We start from the raw sequence: 18,643 nt of genomic DNA on the forward strand, positions 1-18,643 counted from the left end.
CCTATAGATTTATATGCTTTCCATGTCATTCTACTTTGATCCATTCTCTCTAAATGACCAAACCACCTCAACAACCCCTCTTCTGCCCTCTGACTAATGCTTTTATTAACTTCACACCTTCTCCTAATTTCCACACTCCGAATTTTCTGCATAATATTTACACCACACATTGCCCTTAGACAGGACATCTCCACTGCCTCCAACCGTCTCCTCGCTGCTGCATTTACCACCCAAGCTTCACATCCATATAAGAGTGTTGGTACTACTATACTTTCATACATTCCCTTCTTTGCCTCCATAGATAACATTTTTTGACTCCACATATACCTCAACGCACCACTCACCTTTTTTCCCTCATCAATTCTATGATTAACCTCATCCTTCATAAATCCATCCACCGACACGTCAACTCCCAAGTATCTGGAAACATTCACTTCTTCCATACTCCTCCTCCCCAATTTGATATCCAATTTTTCTTTATCTAAATCATTTGATACCCTCATCACCTTACTCTTTTCTATGTTCACTTTCAACTTTCTACCTTTACACACATTCTCAAACTCATCCACTAACCTTTGCAATTTTTCTTTAGAATCTCCCATAAGCACAGTATCATCAGCAAAAAGTAACTGTGTCAATTCCCATTTTGAATTTGATTCCCCATAATTTAATCCCACCCCTCTCCCGAACACCCTAGCATTTACTTCTTTTACAACCCCATCTATAAATATATTAAACAACCATGGTGACATTACACATCCCTGTCTAAGACCTACTTTTACCGGGAAGTATTCTCCCTCTCTTCTACACACCCTAACCTGAGCCTCACTATCCTCATAAAAGCTCTTTACAGCATTTAGTAACTTACCACCTATTCGATATACTTGCAACATCTGCCACATTGCTCCTCTATCCACTGTATCATATGCCTTTTCTAAATCCATAAATGCAATAAAAACTTCCCTACCTTTATCTAAATACTGTTCACATATATGCTTCAATGTAAACACTTGATCTACACATCCCCTACCCACTCTGAAGCCTCCTTGCTCATCCGCAATCCTACATTCTGTCTTACCTCTAATTCTTTCAATTATAACCCTACCGTATACTTTTCCTGGTATACTCAGTAAACTTATTCCTCTATAATTTTTACAATCTCTTTTGTCCCCCTTCCCTTTATATAAAGGGACTATACATGCTCTCCGCCAATCCCTAGGTACCTTCCCCTCTTTCATACATTTATTAAACAAAAGTACCAACCACTCCAACACTATATCCCCCCTGCTTTTAACATTTCTGTCATGATCCCATCAGTTCCAGCTGCTTTACCCCCTTTCATTCTACGTAATGCTTCACGCACCTCCCCCACACTCACATCCTGTTCTTCTTCACTCCTAAAACATGGTATACCTCCCTGTCCAGTGCATGAAATTACCGCCTCCCTTTCTTCGTCGACATTTAAAAGTTCCTCAAAATATTCTTGCCATCTACCCAAAACCTCCCTCTCCCCATCTACAACTCCCCTACTCTGTTTTTAACTGACAAATCCATTTGTTCCCTAGGCTTTCTTAACTTGTTTAACTCACTCCAAAATTTTTTCTTATTTTCATTAAAATTTCTTGACAGCGCCTCTCCCACTCTATCATCTGCTCTCCTTTTGCACTCTCTCACCACTCTCTTCACCTTTCTTTTACTCTCCATATACTCTGCTCTTCTTATAACACTTCTGCTTTGTAAAAACCTCTCAAACTTCCTCCTCCCTTAGTTTCTGCACTCTCACCTCTCTCTTACTTGTTGTTGCCATTTTTCTCATTTCCCATCAACTTCTTGCTCTAACTGCAGCTACAACTAAATAATGATCCGATGTGTCAGTTGCCCCTCTATAAACGTGTACATCCTGGAGCCTACCCATCAACCTTTTATCCACCAATACATAATCTAACAAAGTACTTTCATTACTTGCTATATCATACCTTGTATATTTATTTATCCTCTTCTTCATAAAATATGTATTACTTATTACTAAACCTCTTTCTACACAGCTCAATTAAAGGCTCCCCATTTTCATTTACCCCTGGCACCCCGAATTTACCTGCTACTCCCTCCACAACATTTTTGCCCACTTTAGCATTGAAATCCCCAACCACCATTACTCTCACACTTGGTTCAAAACTCCCCACGCATTCACTCAACATTTCCCAAAATCTCTCTCTCTCCTCTACACTTCTCTCTTCTCCAGATGCATATACACTTACTATAACCCACTTTTCACATACAACCTTTATTTTACTCCACATAATCCTTGAATTAATACATTTATAGTCCCTCTTTTCCTGCCATAACTTATCCTTCAACATTATTGCTACTCCTTCTTTAGCTCTAACTCTATTTGAAACCCCTGACCTAATCCCATTTATTCCTCTCCACTGAAACTCTCCTACCCCCTTCATCTTTGTTTCACTTAAAGCCAGGACATCCAGTTTCTTCTCATTCATAACATCCACAATCATATCTTTCTTATCATTTGCACAACATCCACGCACATTCAGACTTCCCACTTTGACAATTTTCTTTTTCTTATTCTTTTTAGAAATTATTACAGGAAAAGGGTTACTAGCCCATTGTTCCCGGCATTTTAGTTGACTTTTACAACACGCATGGCTTACGGAGGAAAGATTCTTATTCCACTTCCCCATGGATATAAAAGGAAAAGTAATAAGACCAAGAACTATTAAGATAAAATCAAAGAAAACTCAGACGAGTGTGTATAAATAAACATGTACATGTATGTGTAGTGTGACAATTTTTTTAACATACAGGATGTCTTGCACCAAGGTAGGTGAACAGAAAAGAAACATTCATCATAATTCATTCCACTGTTTTGCCAATACCAACACACATTATCCTAACAATATATGTAAATCATGTTTGACATTAACCCTTTGACTGTTGCAAGCCCCTTTCTGAAACTGTCATTCTATGTCGCAAAATATTCGAAAAAAGAAAAAAATTTTCTTACCAAAATGTTAGGATTACTTTACTGAGTGTTTTAAGCCTAAAATTTTTTTTTGCCATCAGTACTTACCGAGATATAGAGGTGCAAAGTTGGCAGAAAATGAGCAACGTATGGCAAAAGTGGCGAATACCGCCCACCCGGTATTCTTTTATTTACTCCAATTCGAAGGTTTCTTGTATTTTCCAAGATATTTCTTTTCTAAGTAGTAACTTATGTGGCCTGTGAGACCAGAGTAAGGTGCATTGTTCAAATATACACTCATTGTTTACAACACAATAACTGAACAAACATTATCACTATTAGATTGTGTATAAAACTTGTTTACATAAACAAACAATACAAAACATTGTTCATTACTATTGTTCCATAATATATATATATACATATGTACAGTCACTGAAAACTTTCCTAGAACTGCTGCAGCTTGCGGAACTCTTTGAAACATGAGTATATGAAGAGAGGTACTTGACACTCCTCACACATAAAACGAGTGTGTCTGCATGTTTGTGGGCGTTTTGTGGTATGTCCACATACAAAACACTTCTTCTGAGCACTTTTCTTGAAAGCAGTAAGAGGCAGTTGTATGGGGCAGTGATCACCAGGCCTCAAACGAGATGGCATGTGTTGGTAATTTTGTGGGCGCTGGTCTATTGCACCTCTTCAAGGGGGGCTCCTGGGCGTGGTGAAGAGGCTCTTGGTCTGAGGAATTAGACCTGTCGGTCTTCTTCCTCAGACTGAACCTAATTACCCCCCAATCTCCCCTCCCCTATCCCATCCTCCCCTTTTTCCTTTCCTCCTCCTCCTCCCCACCCCTCCCTTTTGCCCTTCCTCTTTTTGGCCTTTGGGATTTCTCCCACAGGCGCGCTAGTTCCTAGGTAGGGGAAAGGATACCGGGGTCCATCCCATTCCATTGAGGTTCTTGGCGGTGGCATAGTTTGCCGTGGAATCTGGATTGCCTGGGGATGTCCCGATCCCTCTCCGGTATCCCGGAGTAGCTTTGGGTGTCTTTCGGGCGACGGGTGTATCTCTGGAAGCCACCTTTCGGATTCCGGGGGTGGTGGCCGAAGGAGGTATACTTAGTGGCGGATATCCGGCCGCCCTCTCTTTTGTCCACCGAGGTAGCTCGGCAGATGTGAGGTTGCTATCCCGGATTGCTGGTTTACTGGCATGAAGGGTAGGGCATGGCACGGGTTCCATGCTGCATCTGCGCTACTAGCGGTGCTGAGGTCCTCTTGGGCGCGGAGGGAGATTTCTGGCCCTTTCATTCCTCCTGGGAACTATTCATCCCCGCTCCCCCCTTTTTTTTATTCTTTTTTTATTTTTATTTTCTTTTCTTTTTTTTCTTAAAAACAAAAAGCAAAGGAGTAACCTAACCATGGAGAACCCAATCCATGAACCCACTACCCCCGGGACCCTTCTTGATACCGCACCCCATTCTGACCCTGCCTTGTTTTTAGACCACTCTTCGGACACTCCTGATGCCCCTGTACCTCTTGCTGGTGCTGTTTCCTCACTCGCTTCAGGTACCGGGGCTTCGACTGACTCCTTCGATTTGTCTGACCTCCGCTCTCCTTTGACTATGCTTCCGGCTTCTCCCTCTAGGGTACGGCAATTTTCGAATCGCCTGCCCATTTCACGCTGGACCAACTCCGCTCCTACTCCTAAATGCCAACGTCAATCTCCTGATGATGCTCCTTCGTTACCTTCCCATTCTACTCGGAAAAGACCGACACGTCATGCACTCCCTCTCCACGCTCAGTTTCGGACCACACAATGGACTAAATTCTTTACTTTAAGACCGACTTCTTCTTCTGCCTACCTTTCTGACCATAGTATTGGCAAAGCGCTCCTGCGTCATGTTGGTAGAGATATTTCATTTCATGCTCTCAAGAGCGGTACGCGCATCATCACTGTCCAGAATGCTACCCAAGCTCATGATCTTTCTCTCCTTTCGCATATAGATACTACTCCTATCACTATTGAAAAACATCTTCCTCTCAATTCTTGTAGTGGTACTGTCATTCTGCCCCATACCATAGTCCAACAGAATTTCCAGTCATGTGGCAATGACATTCTTGAACAGCTGGAACTCCAGGATCTCCCAATCCTCAAAGTAGACACTTATGTCCTTCCTGCCCATGGGCGGAGACGTTACCCTTGCAATGTAGCTCGTTTAACTTTTGACAGCCGAGAACTCCCGTCCTCTGTATATGTCGCGGGACATCGGTTACAAGTTCGAAAGGCGATACCTACACCGCAACAGTGTAGAAATTGCTGGCGTTTTGGTCACCCAGCGAAATATTGCAGATCTATGGCCGAATGCCCAGTCTGTGGTGCCGACGACCATTCTAATACATCTTGCAGTCAACCTCCATCTTGCCTTAATTGTAATGAAGCTCACCCTTCGTACTCCCGCCATTGCCAGGTCTACTTAAATGAACGTGAAATCCATTGCCTCAAAGAGGCAGAAGGTCTCCCTTATGCCATGGCAGTTACTCATCTCTGCCTCCAAGGGAGACTACCCCGTGTTTCTTATTCTCGTGTTTCAAAACATCCCCCCACTTCTGGGGTCCCATCTTCTGCACCCTCCTCTGTTGTTACCCCTCCCATAGCCACTCCGGCATCTAATCCTTTTGCTGTCCTTGGCTGTGACGTCCCGACTACAGCTCAGTCTGTTCTCACATCTTCGTGTCCTTCCTTACAAGCCCCAGTATCGACAAGACCTCGTACGACACCTAATACTAATCGCCCCTCTACTTCTCAGAAGTCCAAAAAATCCACATTGCTCAAATCTTCTTTGCCCCTTCCTTCCCTTCTTCCACCTCCACACTTTACCTTTCCAGTCTCTGTACCTAGTTCTTCCCCTCTCTCTGGCTCTATTACAAGTGTGGAGATTCACCCTCCTCCTCGTACTATGCCTTCCACCCCCGTCCCCTCCCAAGTTTCTCCCTCTTCTGCCACCTCCCAGGTTTCTGCCTCTTCTGTCCCCCCCCACACTTCATCTCCAGTCCCTTACACTCTTTCCTCCCCGTCTACTTTGGTACAGTCCATTACTGTCCCAATCTTTACTCACCCTCCCCCTTCTATCTCCAATATGGTCTCCCATACATCTTTGAATTCAGAAACACTTGAAGCCATTTCAGAATATATTGCAGAGACTAAACCTTCAATGGACACTGATTCACTTCCAGTTCCTTCTCTTCCCTCTCCTCCATCTTCACAACCCCATTCTTCGCAAAGCTCCGTTCCTTCGCTGCTTGAACGTCTTCCAATGCCACCACACGTTGATTTTTCTAACCCCTCTAGTCCGTAGGTGCCTTTCCCTACGGATTCCTGGTATTTTCTTCATCGCCAATCATGGCCTATTTACAGTGGAATATCCACGGCCTCAGGGGTAATCGGGGTGAGCTTCAGATGTTGCTTTCCAGGTTTTCCCCTGTTGGTGCTTGCTTACAAGAACCAAAATTACACTTGGCTGTTTTCCAACCTATCTCAGGCTATAATTTATTGTATTCTTTGGATCCTTTCTCAGATGGGACCTTTAATGAAAGTGCCCTTCTTCTACGCAATGATATTCCGTACTGTCAACTATTTGTCCATACTTCGCTGCATTACACTGCAGCCCGTATCCACTTGAATAAGTGGTTTACAATGTGTTCTTTATATCTCTCTCCCTCTCGAGCATTTTCTATCCCAGACTTTACCTTTCTTGTTTCATCCTTACCACCACCACTTCTGTTACTTGGTGATTTTAACGCCCACCATTTCCTCTGGGGGGGTCTCATTGTGACTCACGTGGCATCCAGTTGGAGGCTTTTCTCACCTCTCACCCCCTCCATGTTTTAAATACAGGTACTCCCACCCATTTTGATCCTCGTACTCATACTCTCTCTTGCATCGATCTATCAGTCTGCTCTTCCTCCACTGCACTAGACTTCACCTGGTCTGTTCTACCGGACTTACATGACAGCGATCATTTTCCAATCATTCTTACTTCTCCTTCCTATTCACCACCTTTCCATAGCCCTCACTGGCAATTTGAGCGGGCAAATTGGGATCTTTACTCGCAACTCACTGCTTTTAGTGAGGTTCCTTTTTCATCCTCCATTGATGAGCTCCTACACCTCTTCTCGACGTCAGCTTATACCGCAGCTTCTCATTCTATACCCCAAACCTCAGGCAGGCATTCTCAGAAGTGCGTGCCTTGGTGGTTTCCTGCTTGTGCTCGTGCAGTACGTTTGAAACGCGCTGCATGGGGCAGGTACCGGTACAATAGAACCGCTGAGAGACTTCTTGATATTAAGCAGAAGCGTGTGATCGCTCGCCGTGTCATCCGTGAAGCTAAACGCACTTGCTGGCGAGACTATGTTTCCACCATCACCTCTGCTTCTTCTATGAGTGCAGTCTGGAAAAAAGTGAGGAAATTGAGTGGTAAATACTCTCCTGACCCGGCTCCTGTTCTACGGGTCGCTGGTGTTGATGTAGCAAACCCTCTCGACGTTGCCATTGAACTTGGCACACATCTGGTCAGTATTTCCCGGGGGCTCCATCTATGCCCCTCGTTTCTTTCCTCAAAGTCTGCCAGAGAGTTAGTACCCTTGGACTTTTCTTCTCTCAGAGAAGAACAGTATAATGTGCCTTTTACACTTCAAGAACTGGAGGCAACGCTCTCAGCTTGCCGATCATCGGCAGCTGGGCCCTGACGACATTCATATTCGTATGTTACAACATTTACATCGGTCAGCCCTTGTAGTCCTCTTACACCTCTTCAATCTTATTTGGGCACAAGGAGTTCTTCCCCAGCTGTGGAAATCTGCCATTGTTCTCCCTTTCCGCAAACCGGGTACTACAGGATATGATGCCTCCCACTATCGTCCCATCGCTCTTACTAGTGCAGTTTGCAAAGTGATGGAACGTCTCGTAAATCGACGTTTAATGTGGTATTTAGAGACACACAACAGTCTCTCCGCTAGTCAATATGGCTTTCGTAAGGGCCGTTCTACCATAGACCCCTTACTACGCTTGGATACGTATGTTCGTAATGCCTTGGCGAATAATCACTCAGTTATTGCCATATTTTTTTGACCTTGAGAAGGCATATGACACAACTTGGAGGTATAATATTTTGGCCCAAGCCCACTCCTTAGGCCTCCGAGGCAATCTACCATCCTTCCTTAAGAACTTTTTAACTGACAGACATTTCCGTGTTCGAGTCAATAATGTTCTTTCCCCGGACTTCATCCAAGCTGAAGGTGTCCCTCAGGGATGTGTTCTAAGCACAACACTTTTTCTCCTTGCTATAAATGATTTGACCTCTGTTCTTCCATCCAATATTTGGTCATCACTCTATGTTGATGACTTCGCTATTGCTTGTGCAGGCGCTGACTGTCATCTCATTGCAGTTTCTCTTCAGCATGCGATCGACCGTGTTTCCACTTGGGCCACCACGCATGGGTTTAAATTTTCAAGTACCAAAACTCACCAAATTACTTTCACTAGACGCTCTGTCATCTCCAATCATCCTTTGTATCTCTATGGCTCCCGTATCCCCGAACGTGATAGTCAGGTTTCTAGGCCTTCTCTTTGACCGTAGGTTATCCTGGAAACCTCACATTACCTCTCTAAAGGCAACTTGTCACAGCCGGCTAAACCTTCTTAAAACCCTTGCTCATCTTTCCTGGGGAGCTGATTGTCGAACTCTGCTTCGCCTACATTCAGCCCTCGTTTTATCGAAACTCGATTATGGTGACCAGATTTATTCAGCGGCCTCTCCTGCTACTCTCTCTAGCCTTAACCCCATCCATCACCAAGGATTACGTTTGTGCCTTGGTGCTTTTCGCTCTTCCCCTGTTGAGAGCCTCTATGCAGAAGCGAATGTTCCATCCTTGTCTGATCGCCATGATGCCCATTGCCTTCGCTACTATTTACGCTCTCACGATCTCCACAATCCTTCCATTTATAGAATGGTCACCGATATTAGTATTCATTCTTTATTCGTTCGCCGCCCCTGTTTGCTCCGTCCCTTTTCTCTTTGCCTACATTCACTCTTGTCTTCCCTTCAGTTACCACCTTTATATGTTCATGTAGCATCTCACTTTTCCCTACCCCCCTGGGAAGTTCCAGCTGTTCGGGTCTGTTCTTTCTCACTCCCGTGCTCGAAAGCTCAACTGCCTACGGTGGCTTCCCGCTCTCTTTTTCTTGATCACTTCCACTCCCATTCTCATGCCATCGCTGTGTACACAGATGGCTCTAAGTCTTCAGACGGCGTCAGATTCGCAGCAGTGTTTCTGGACAGCGTCGTGCGGGGGCATTTACTATCTTCGGCTAGCATTTTTATTGCTGAATTGTATGCCATTCTTGCAGCACTTATTCGTATCGCATCTATGCCTGTGTCATCATTTGTGGTAGTCTCAGACTCCCTTAGTGCTCTACAGGCTATACGAAAATTTGATACATCTCACCCCCTAGTTCTCCGTATCCAACTTTGGCTACGCCGTATCTCTACGAAGCATAAAGATATTATTTTTTGTTGGGTCCCTGGTCATGTCGACGTACAGGGCAATGAACAGGCAGACAATGCTGTGCGGTCAGCAGTACATGACCTACCAATTTCCTATAGAGGTGTTCCATTTCTGGACTATTTTGCTGTAATAGCTACCCACCTTCACGCCCTTTGGCAACAACGTTGGTCAACTCTGCTTGGTAACAAACTTCATTCTATTAAACCGAGCATAGGTTACTGGCCGTCTTCTTGTCATCAGTGCCGTGGTTGGGAGACCACTCTCTCCCGTCTTCCCATTGGCCACACTCGTCTTACTCACGGGTATCTCATGGAGAGGCACCCTGTACCTCTCTGTGAGCAGTGTCAAGTTCCTGTATCGATTAGCCACATTCTGTTAGACTGCCCTCTCTATCAACGAGCACGCAGAATTTACCTCCAACGCCGTCTTCGTTCTACTACTCTCTCTTTACCTTCCCTTCTTGCTGATGGACCCTCCTTTAATCCTGACTCTCTCATTGACTTCTTGACAATGACTGATTTACTCTACAAACTCTGATGATGATACCTTACACACTCCCCTCAGCCCTTTCTAGCTCAGTCTCTTGCTGCCCTTTACCCTTTCACCATCCACTGCTCCGCTGTTATCCGTAACCTATTACTCATCCACCTCCCTTTTGCCACCTGATGCCCTCGCTTCCTTCCTGCCCTGCAGCGCTGTATAGCCCTTGTGGCTTAGCGCTTCTTTTTGATTATAATAATAATAATAATAATGGTCTATTGCAGGTGTTGCTCCTTGGTACTTGACGATTATTTGTCTGATGACTGACAAACAAACTTCACCATATTTTGGTTTGTTGTTGGTCCTCAACTTGTAAATGTTATAAGCATTTAGCATGGAAATATCAAGAAGATGGAAAAAAAAAGTTTTATATACCACTTATAACTCTTGCGTACATAATCAGCAAACCCAATCTGCATGTCACATTTGTCCACTAAGTGCATTTTGAGGATGTAGTCCATGACAGCTGCAGGTTTTAGAATGGGTTCATTGGTTTCTCTATTGTGCCTGCCAGTGCGTGCTATTTTGTTTCGGTGAACTGATGTCAACAATGTGACATCACATTTGTCATGCCACCGAAATGCCATGATGTCATTGGCAGCAAAGGGCTGCACCTCACCTCTGCGAGTGCCAGCGTCGAACCTTGGCATATGCTTATGATTACCATGCACTGTGCCACACACGTCTGTCATGTTCACTCGCAAGAAATCATGAGTATGGGGCTTGTGTACCAGTTATCAGTATATAATATATGCCCCTTACCAAGATATGGTTCCATCATTGTTTGAACCACATCACCAGAGATACCCAATAACTTCCTGGTATCTCTCAATGTATTACTGCCAGTGTACACAATGATATCCAAAACGAGATGCAGTGCCTAAGCATGCATAATAAGGCAAATAGATTGCTGGGATTTATATCAAGAAGTGTAAGAAACAGAAGTCCAGCAGTTATACTTCAGCTTTATACATCTTTAGTAAGGCCTCACCTAGATTATGCAGCTCAGTTCTGGTCTCCTTATTACCGAATGGACATAAATTCGTTAGATAACATTCAGCGTAGAATGACTAAATTAATACATAGCATTAGAAATCTTCCTTATGAAGAAAGATTGAAGACCTTTAAATTACATTCACTTGTTAGATGAAGAATGAGGGGAGACATGATCGAAGTGTATAAGTGGAAGATGGGTATTAATAAAGGGGATATTAGTAAGGTATTGAGGATCTCTCTCCAGGAGAGAACCTGTAGTAATGGATTCAAATTAGACAAGTTTAGATTTAGAAAGGATGTAGGAAAGTATTGGTTTGGAAATAGGGTAGTTGATGAGTGGAACAGCCTACCTAGTTGGGTTATTGAGGCTAAAACCTTGGGTAGTTTCAAATATAGGTTGGATAAACACATGAGTGAGAGGGGTTGGATTTGAGTGGGACTTGCATATGAGAGTGGATAGTTATCAGAGCTTATTTCTTGGGTGGCATTGAAAATTGGGTTGGGCAAATGTTTTGTTAGTGGGATGGATTGTAAAGGACCTGCCAAGTATGGGCCAACAGACCTCCTGCAGTGTTCCTCCTTTCTTATGTTCTGCATTCACAGTAGCGGTCAGTGAAGAGGCGGGGCCAGGAGCTGAGTCTCGACCCCTGCAACCACAATTAGGTGAGTACAGTACAAATAACTTAATACCAAAGCATTTCCTCTTGCTTGGTATGTACTGCTTGAATGAGAGTCATCCTTTGAACAAAATCAAAGACTCATCAGTAACAAGCTTCCTGAAGGGATAAAAATATATGCAGCACTTGTTTCAGGTACATAAACACATTTCTGATCTTATATAACCTGTCGCTTCTGTCAGGCCTTGTTTTGTCTGAAAAGTGTAACATATGTATCAAAAAACGATTCACACCTATAATGTCACTAAAACCTGGGGTTGAAATCAGGCGTTCTGTTGACCAGTATGTGGTGACAGCGTGCTTGTACACATGTGGCATAAGCATTATTGTGGCAAAGAACAGGTACATTTCTGCCACAGTTGTGTCCTTCCACTGGTGTAGCCATGACCTTGGTGAAAGAATTGTATTTGCCATGGTGTACTCATAGTATGTGTTGGTTTCCCTGACAATAATTTCCAGCAAGGGTTCATCAAAGAATAACTGAAAGGATTCTAGTTCAGTGGCATTGTTCCCAAGTGTACACAATGGCCGTATTCCACTTTGTTTCATCAAAGTCATGGGGATTGGGAATAAAATCGTCACCTTGCTGCCAATCCCAGATGCGGTCTGTTGGTGGGTTCTGGATATTGAAACGTGGTTGTGGTTGTGCATGTTGTGGGAGTGTGGGGTTGGGTGAGGCTGGTTGTAGTTGTGCAGAGTCAGCAGCGTCGGTAGTAGCGTGACCCGGTGCTGGTACCACATGACTCATGCCTCGCCAACACCACCACCATCACCTTCTTCTCCATGCACATTACACATCCCCATTGTAACAATATCGTCATCTTCACTGTCAGGTCGTGGTGTAGGGCCACAGGATGTACTCCCAGACCTACTCCTTTGCCCTGGGAGGGCATAAGGCACACTACCAGAATGCATGCTGCGTCGAACATACTGCCATTTCACTGGTGAATATTCCTCCTCACTGTCGCTACTCGAGCTGCTGTCAATAACTTTGAAATCACCATCATTATCACTTTCACTGCTCAGATCTGAGTCCTGTAAACTAGGAAATAGTTTCCTTTTTCATCCTGGTACAGGTGAACATGAATGAGGTGTGCCAGCACCAGAGGTGGACTGTTGTGGGTCATCAGGGTTTTCATCACTAATAACGTAATCCTGGGCACTGCTTTCGGTCACACCCTCCAAAACCATGAAATTCACTTTCACTGGCACTTCCATCACTGTTAGACCTATCACTTGGGAACAGTAGACCTCCAATACGGCGAGGAGTGAGGTACTTCTTACTGCGAGGCATGGTGAAAATGGACTACCAAGATGGGGTTCCCACAATGCACCACTGAATCCCAGATTTTTTTCCCAGGGTGCACACCCACCACTGAGACCCATTCTCTCTCATGTAGGCCTACCAGCTTTCTCCCGCTTGATTTGAAGCTGCTAGAATTTATGTGTATAAATACGTCCGAAACATTGGCGAGTAAGACGTATATATACGACCGAAACAGTCAAAGGGTTAAAAACTTAAAAGCAGTTCGGCATAAATTTGAAAACATATGTCCTGTTTAAGGGCAATGTGTGGTGTAAATATTATGCAGAAAATTCGGAGTGTGGAAATTAGGAGAAGGTGTGGAGTTAATAAAAGTATTAGTCAGAGGGCAGAAGAGGGGTTGTTGAGGTGGTTTGGTCATTTAGAGAGAATGGATCAAAGTAGAATGACATGGAAAGCATATAAATCTATAGGGGAAGGAAGGCGGGGTAGGGGTCGTCCTCGAAAGGGTTGGAGAGAGGGGGTAAAGGAGGTTTTGTGGGTAAGGGGCTTGGACTTCCAGCAAGCGTGCGTGAGCATGTTAGATAGGAGTGAATGGAGACGAATGGTACTTGGGACCTGACGATCTGTTGGAGTGTGAGCAGGGTAATATTTAGTGAAGGGATTCAGGGAAACCGGTTATTTTCATATAGTCGGACTTGAGTCCTGGAAATGGGAAGTACAATGCCTGCACTTTAAAGGAGGGGTTTGGGATATTGGCAGTTTGGAGGGATATGTTGTGTATCTTTATATGTGTATGCTTCTAGACTGTTGTATTCTGAGCACCTCTGCAAAAACAGTGATAATGTGCGAGTGTGGTGAAAGTGTTGAATGATGATGAAAGTATTTTCTTTTTGGGGATTTTCTTTCTTTTTTTTGGGTCACCCTGCCTCGGTGGGAGACGGCCGACTTGTTGAAAAAAAAAAAAAAAAAAAAAAATGTAATACTATATGCATTTATAGCAATGTTACCGAGTAATCTTTTTCAGCTTACACATCCCATAAAACTTGTTTAATTTGGATTTCAGTTTGTAGATCAGTGCAGGTGCTGTACTTCTCACCTCCTGAGACCTGGAGGTGGGAAGCACAGTGCCTGCACTCTGAAGGAGGGATGGGGACATTTGTAATTTGGAAGGGGACCTCTGGTAAGAGTGATGAGGTGAATGATGGTGATTTTTTTTTTTTTTTAAATTACCCTGTCTTTGTGGGAGATGGCCTTTGTGTTAAAAAAAAGAACCTGACTGAAAGAGCCCATTATTCTATCAGAAAAAAACTTAAATTTCAAAATTTTTGCCTTATACACAAGAATCGTTATTTCAGGTCTGCCACAGTTTAAGGATTAATAGACCATACACTATGGACTGGAAGGTAAGCATACCCCTGGACTTGTGACCCTTGTGTTGTCATGCTTCTTTGATGACTGGATAAAGGTAAAATAGGTGGTTTGGTGTTAGTTCTTCCTAAATAAATAATCTAGTTATGAATCTTTCCTTTGCAGTCTGGTGGTGTATCAGCTGCCTAACCTTGCAGTTCATGGGCTTTAGTTTGTGGTCCACAAACTAATCTTTGCATCATTTCTTTGCACAGTGCCGTGAAAGAGTCCAGACACCTCTCGTTGGTATTGATTACGCTGGTATGCACATCTTTTTTTATTCAAGGCAGGTGCTTTGGGTCAAATTCCTTATTCTCCATGTGTTTTATAAACCCTACAGTTTAAAGTCTTCCAAAAATAGGGCCCCACTGGTTCAGTGCTTCTTTTTGATTATAATAATAATAGGGCCCCACTTATATGGCAGGTTAGGTTCCAGGCTACCACCATAAAGTGGAAATTGCCATATAGTAGAACGCCCTTTTTTTTTCCACTTATAAATGCCAGATAGCAAGGTTACAATAACACACATTAAGTTAGCAACAAAACTAGTAAAATACACATACAGTACACTCGTTACTTAAAACATTTGTAGTCTTAATGCAGGGTGAGAGGTGAGTAGTATTTATTGTATAAAGTCATGTGTGGTAGGTATGGTACCTTGCCTGGCTACCACACCTACATGTAATATACGACATTTAAAACGCCCCAGAGTGATGAAATACATATATAGTACATTCATTACTTACACTAAAATATTTGTAGTCTTAATGTAAGGTGAGAGGTGAGCATTCATCATAGAAAGTTAGGTGTAGTAGCTTGCCACCTACCATACCTACACCAAATATATGACAAATTTAAAGTACCCAAGAGCAATTATTATTACCATCAACATGACTTGTTCACTGAGTTTAATAATTTCTAACAACAACCCTTTAGATGCCAATGGAAATAAGTCTGTTTTTGGTTATCCTGGGTGATCTACACATGCTATGACCCTTGTAGGTTTAGTGCTTCTTTTTTTATTATAAAATAAATACACATATGTTGCTAAATATGATAATTTATGTATATGTATTTTTGTGTACCTATACCTCAATAAACTTAATAACACAGATGTCAGACAGTTGGAAGCATCATTGGGTCAGATGAAACGCATATTAATGCCTGTCCACTTTTGGTTCAAACACGTACATGGGTATGAATTTGCAAAGCATTTTCCCTGCAATACAAACACACTTACATTGTGTAAAAGTTAGTCTTCATGTTAGTGCAGCAGTATTATTATTATTATGGGGGGAGCACTAAACCTCTAGGATTATACAGTGCCTCGGGGGGAGGGATGGAAGGTATTCGGGCTCAAGTCAGGGAACTGGAGCACAGATCCAATTCCCTAGATCAAGAGCCCCTCACCAACATCAAGAAACTTCCCTTGAGGGGATGTTAGGGCAGTAGAATAAATAAACAGCTATCAGTGAAAGCATACAAAAGGAATAATTTTCTACAGTTACCCCCAGTGATACCATTGTGTATACATTTTTTCTGGTGTTGGACTAGAGAAAATGTAATTCTTTCTATCACTTTCTCCAGGTAAACAAGCCACCGTGGGTGTATATGTCATGTTTATATGTTATGTAGTGGGTCTCTTATATAATTTTGAAAACATATAGCTGGATTAATGATAATGTATATATTAATGCAATATATGACATATGATGCTCCCCACAGTGATTATTATTATGGCATCTGCAAGACTAGTGAGACACTCTTAGTGATTTTAATGTGTACATGCATGCCAGCACAGTGTGTAAGTTTATTTACATACAGGTACACATAAGTATAATTATCAGTAAATATAAAATACACAATATCTTTAAAACACTTCAAATTTTGGAAAGTTTCCGTACGTAATGGAGAGGCTTGGAACTCACGGAGGATGTAAACAAACTGTGGCACATGGAGGCTGTGTTAACCCTTTCAGGGTCCAAGGCCAAAATCTGAAGTGGTGCCCCGGTGTCCAAGAATTTAAAAAAAAAAAAGTTATTTTTTCTTATGAAATGGTAGAGAATCTTTTTGTGAAGGTAATAAAACAAAAAGTATGAAAATTGACGAAATTATGCCCTCGCGAATTTTGATGTGTCAGCGATATTTACGAATCAGCAATTTTGCCGACTTTGACTCCCATTTTAGGCCAATTGCATTATTCCAGTCGACCAAATTCTTAGCTATTTCAGTAGTATTACTTCTATTCTATCGATTGAGCACAAGAAATCGCCAAGTCAATTGCTTCAACTACAAAATAAAGTGATCAGAAATTGGTAATTTGGCCAATTTAACACAAAGTTCAAAATATTTCAATTTCAAAATAGGGTCCAGAATAAACAATGTAGGTATTCCTGGCACTAAACTAACATTTCCTCTGTTCATTAGTTACGTTTTGAGGCTTTACAAATAAATTCCATTTTGATTTTTTATTCACATAATTAATTTTTATTCACACCAAAAAATAGAAGATTTACTGTTATGCAATATTGTAATAATTGTATAAATATCATCACCACATTTGTGAATGTATATTTGACCCACCAGCTGGCGTGTATTAGACGTGTGAGGTCGTTTGTTTACTCTTGAACATCAGCAAAAATTTAACATTTATGCTGCTTTGAGCTCAGTTTCAAGCCATTTCCAATGCTAAAACCAATCAAAATCATCTCTATTTCTGTAATATGTCTTCCATTCTATCAAATGAGACCAAGAAATCGCAAATACAACTATAAAAAACATACAAAAAACACTGCAAAGTTGCTGTTTTAATAAAAAATCACGGTCTCAGTTTTTTCTCTCATACAGTGTGCAGCAGGATTTGTTTTATGTGGTGCACACATACCACATAGATGTATTCTCTCAATATCTAGCCCCAAATTTACCACTCACAGTTTATCAGAGCAAGCTGAGCTCATGGCGTAGCTCTACGGTTTGGACCCTGAACGTAAAGCCGTAGATCTACGGGACGGACCCTTAAGGGGTTAATGAGTCAGGTGGGGGGAGGGGGGTGACGAGCTATATAATGAGTTTTGGTCATAATTTGAAATGTCTGTATTAGCGAAACACCGTAAAGCGAAATGCCGTAAAGCGGGGCCCTCCTGTACAAACATCTCTGCTATCCTTTCCTTATGTTTCTGTAGTAGTTATCACCATTTTCGCTTCTCAGTTTCCTAAATTGTCTTCTAATTCAGTCTCTAGCCCATCAGTGAGAATTTCATTAACAATGACATGGGAATTTACCAAATACGTACAGTGGTACCCTGAGTTTTGAACTGCTCCCAACTCGACAAATTATATAAGTGTTTTTGTAAGTGGATTTTTTGGGGTCTAAAACAGAATCTGATTTACATTATTCCTATGGGAACAAATTCGTTTGGTAACGACACTCAAACAGCCTTTTGGAATGAAGAAAGTTCAAAACTCAGGGTACCACTGTACACCATAAAAAAAAGAAAAAGAATAATTTACGTGTTGTTGCATTCTGCATCAATTAATGCAAAGAGCAGCTTAAGGATCCATCACTGGAGAAAATAGGGAGAGGGATGTGACTGGAAGAGCCAAACCAGAGAAAGAGGAATGTTCCCTGCACAAAAGGGTAAGGCTTTTGTCAGTTTTTGACTATATGCTTGTGTGTGCTGTTGTTGACAGTTACCTTTTATTACATTTTTTCATTGTTTTTAGCAAGTGTGTGTATATTTTTCTATGTGAGTGTGTCATAGCCTCTGAAAAATCAAATGAAGCGTGAACCTTTTTAGGGTCACCCAACCTTGCTTATTTCAAGGTGTGATACACGTCGAAACATGGAAATAAGTCGCATTATTTGACCGTTGGGTTATCCTGGGTTAAATCTACTTAGTATGCCTAAATTCCACTGTTAGTATCATGAAATTGTAATAACTTTGGAATGAATGTCATCTTCATTCCACTTCCACACCATTTGCTGTTAGGAAAGCTGGTGGTGGAATAGCACTTCCTGATCTCATTGTTTACTAATCATGGAATGGGTGGGGCTTGAACCCATGGTGAACGAGTCAAAACTCAGGCCATTGCAGCCATGGGTTCAAACCCCACCCATTCCGTGACTCGTTTGTAATTGTATTACAAATTTGAGAGTTATTTACTTATGCTAGCTAGGCATACTAGTATGTTGGACTCTTAGTCATCACTTATGTAG

This window comes from Cherax quadricarinatus, chromosome 18 (genome assembly GCF_038502225.1).
Source record: "Cherax quadricarinatus isolate ZL_2023a chromosome 18, ASM3850222v1, whole genome shotgun sequence".
NCBI lineage: Eukaryota > Metazoa > Arthropoda > Malacostraca > Decapoda > Parastacidae > Cherax > Cherax quadricarinatus.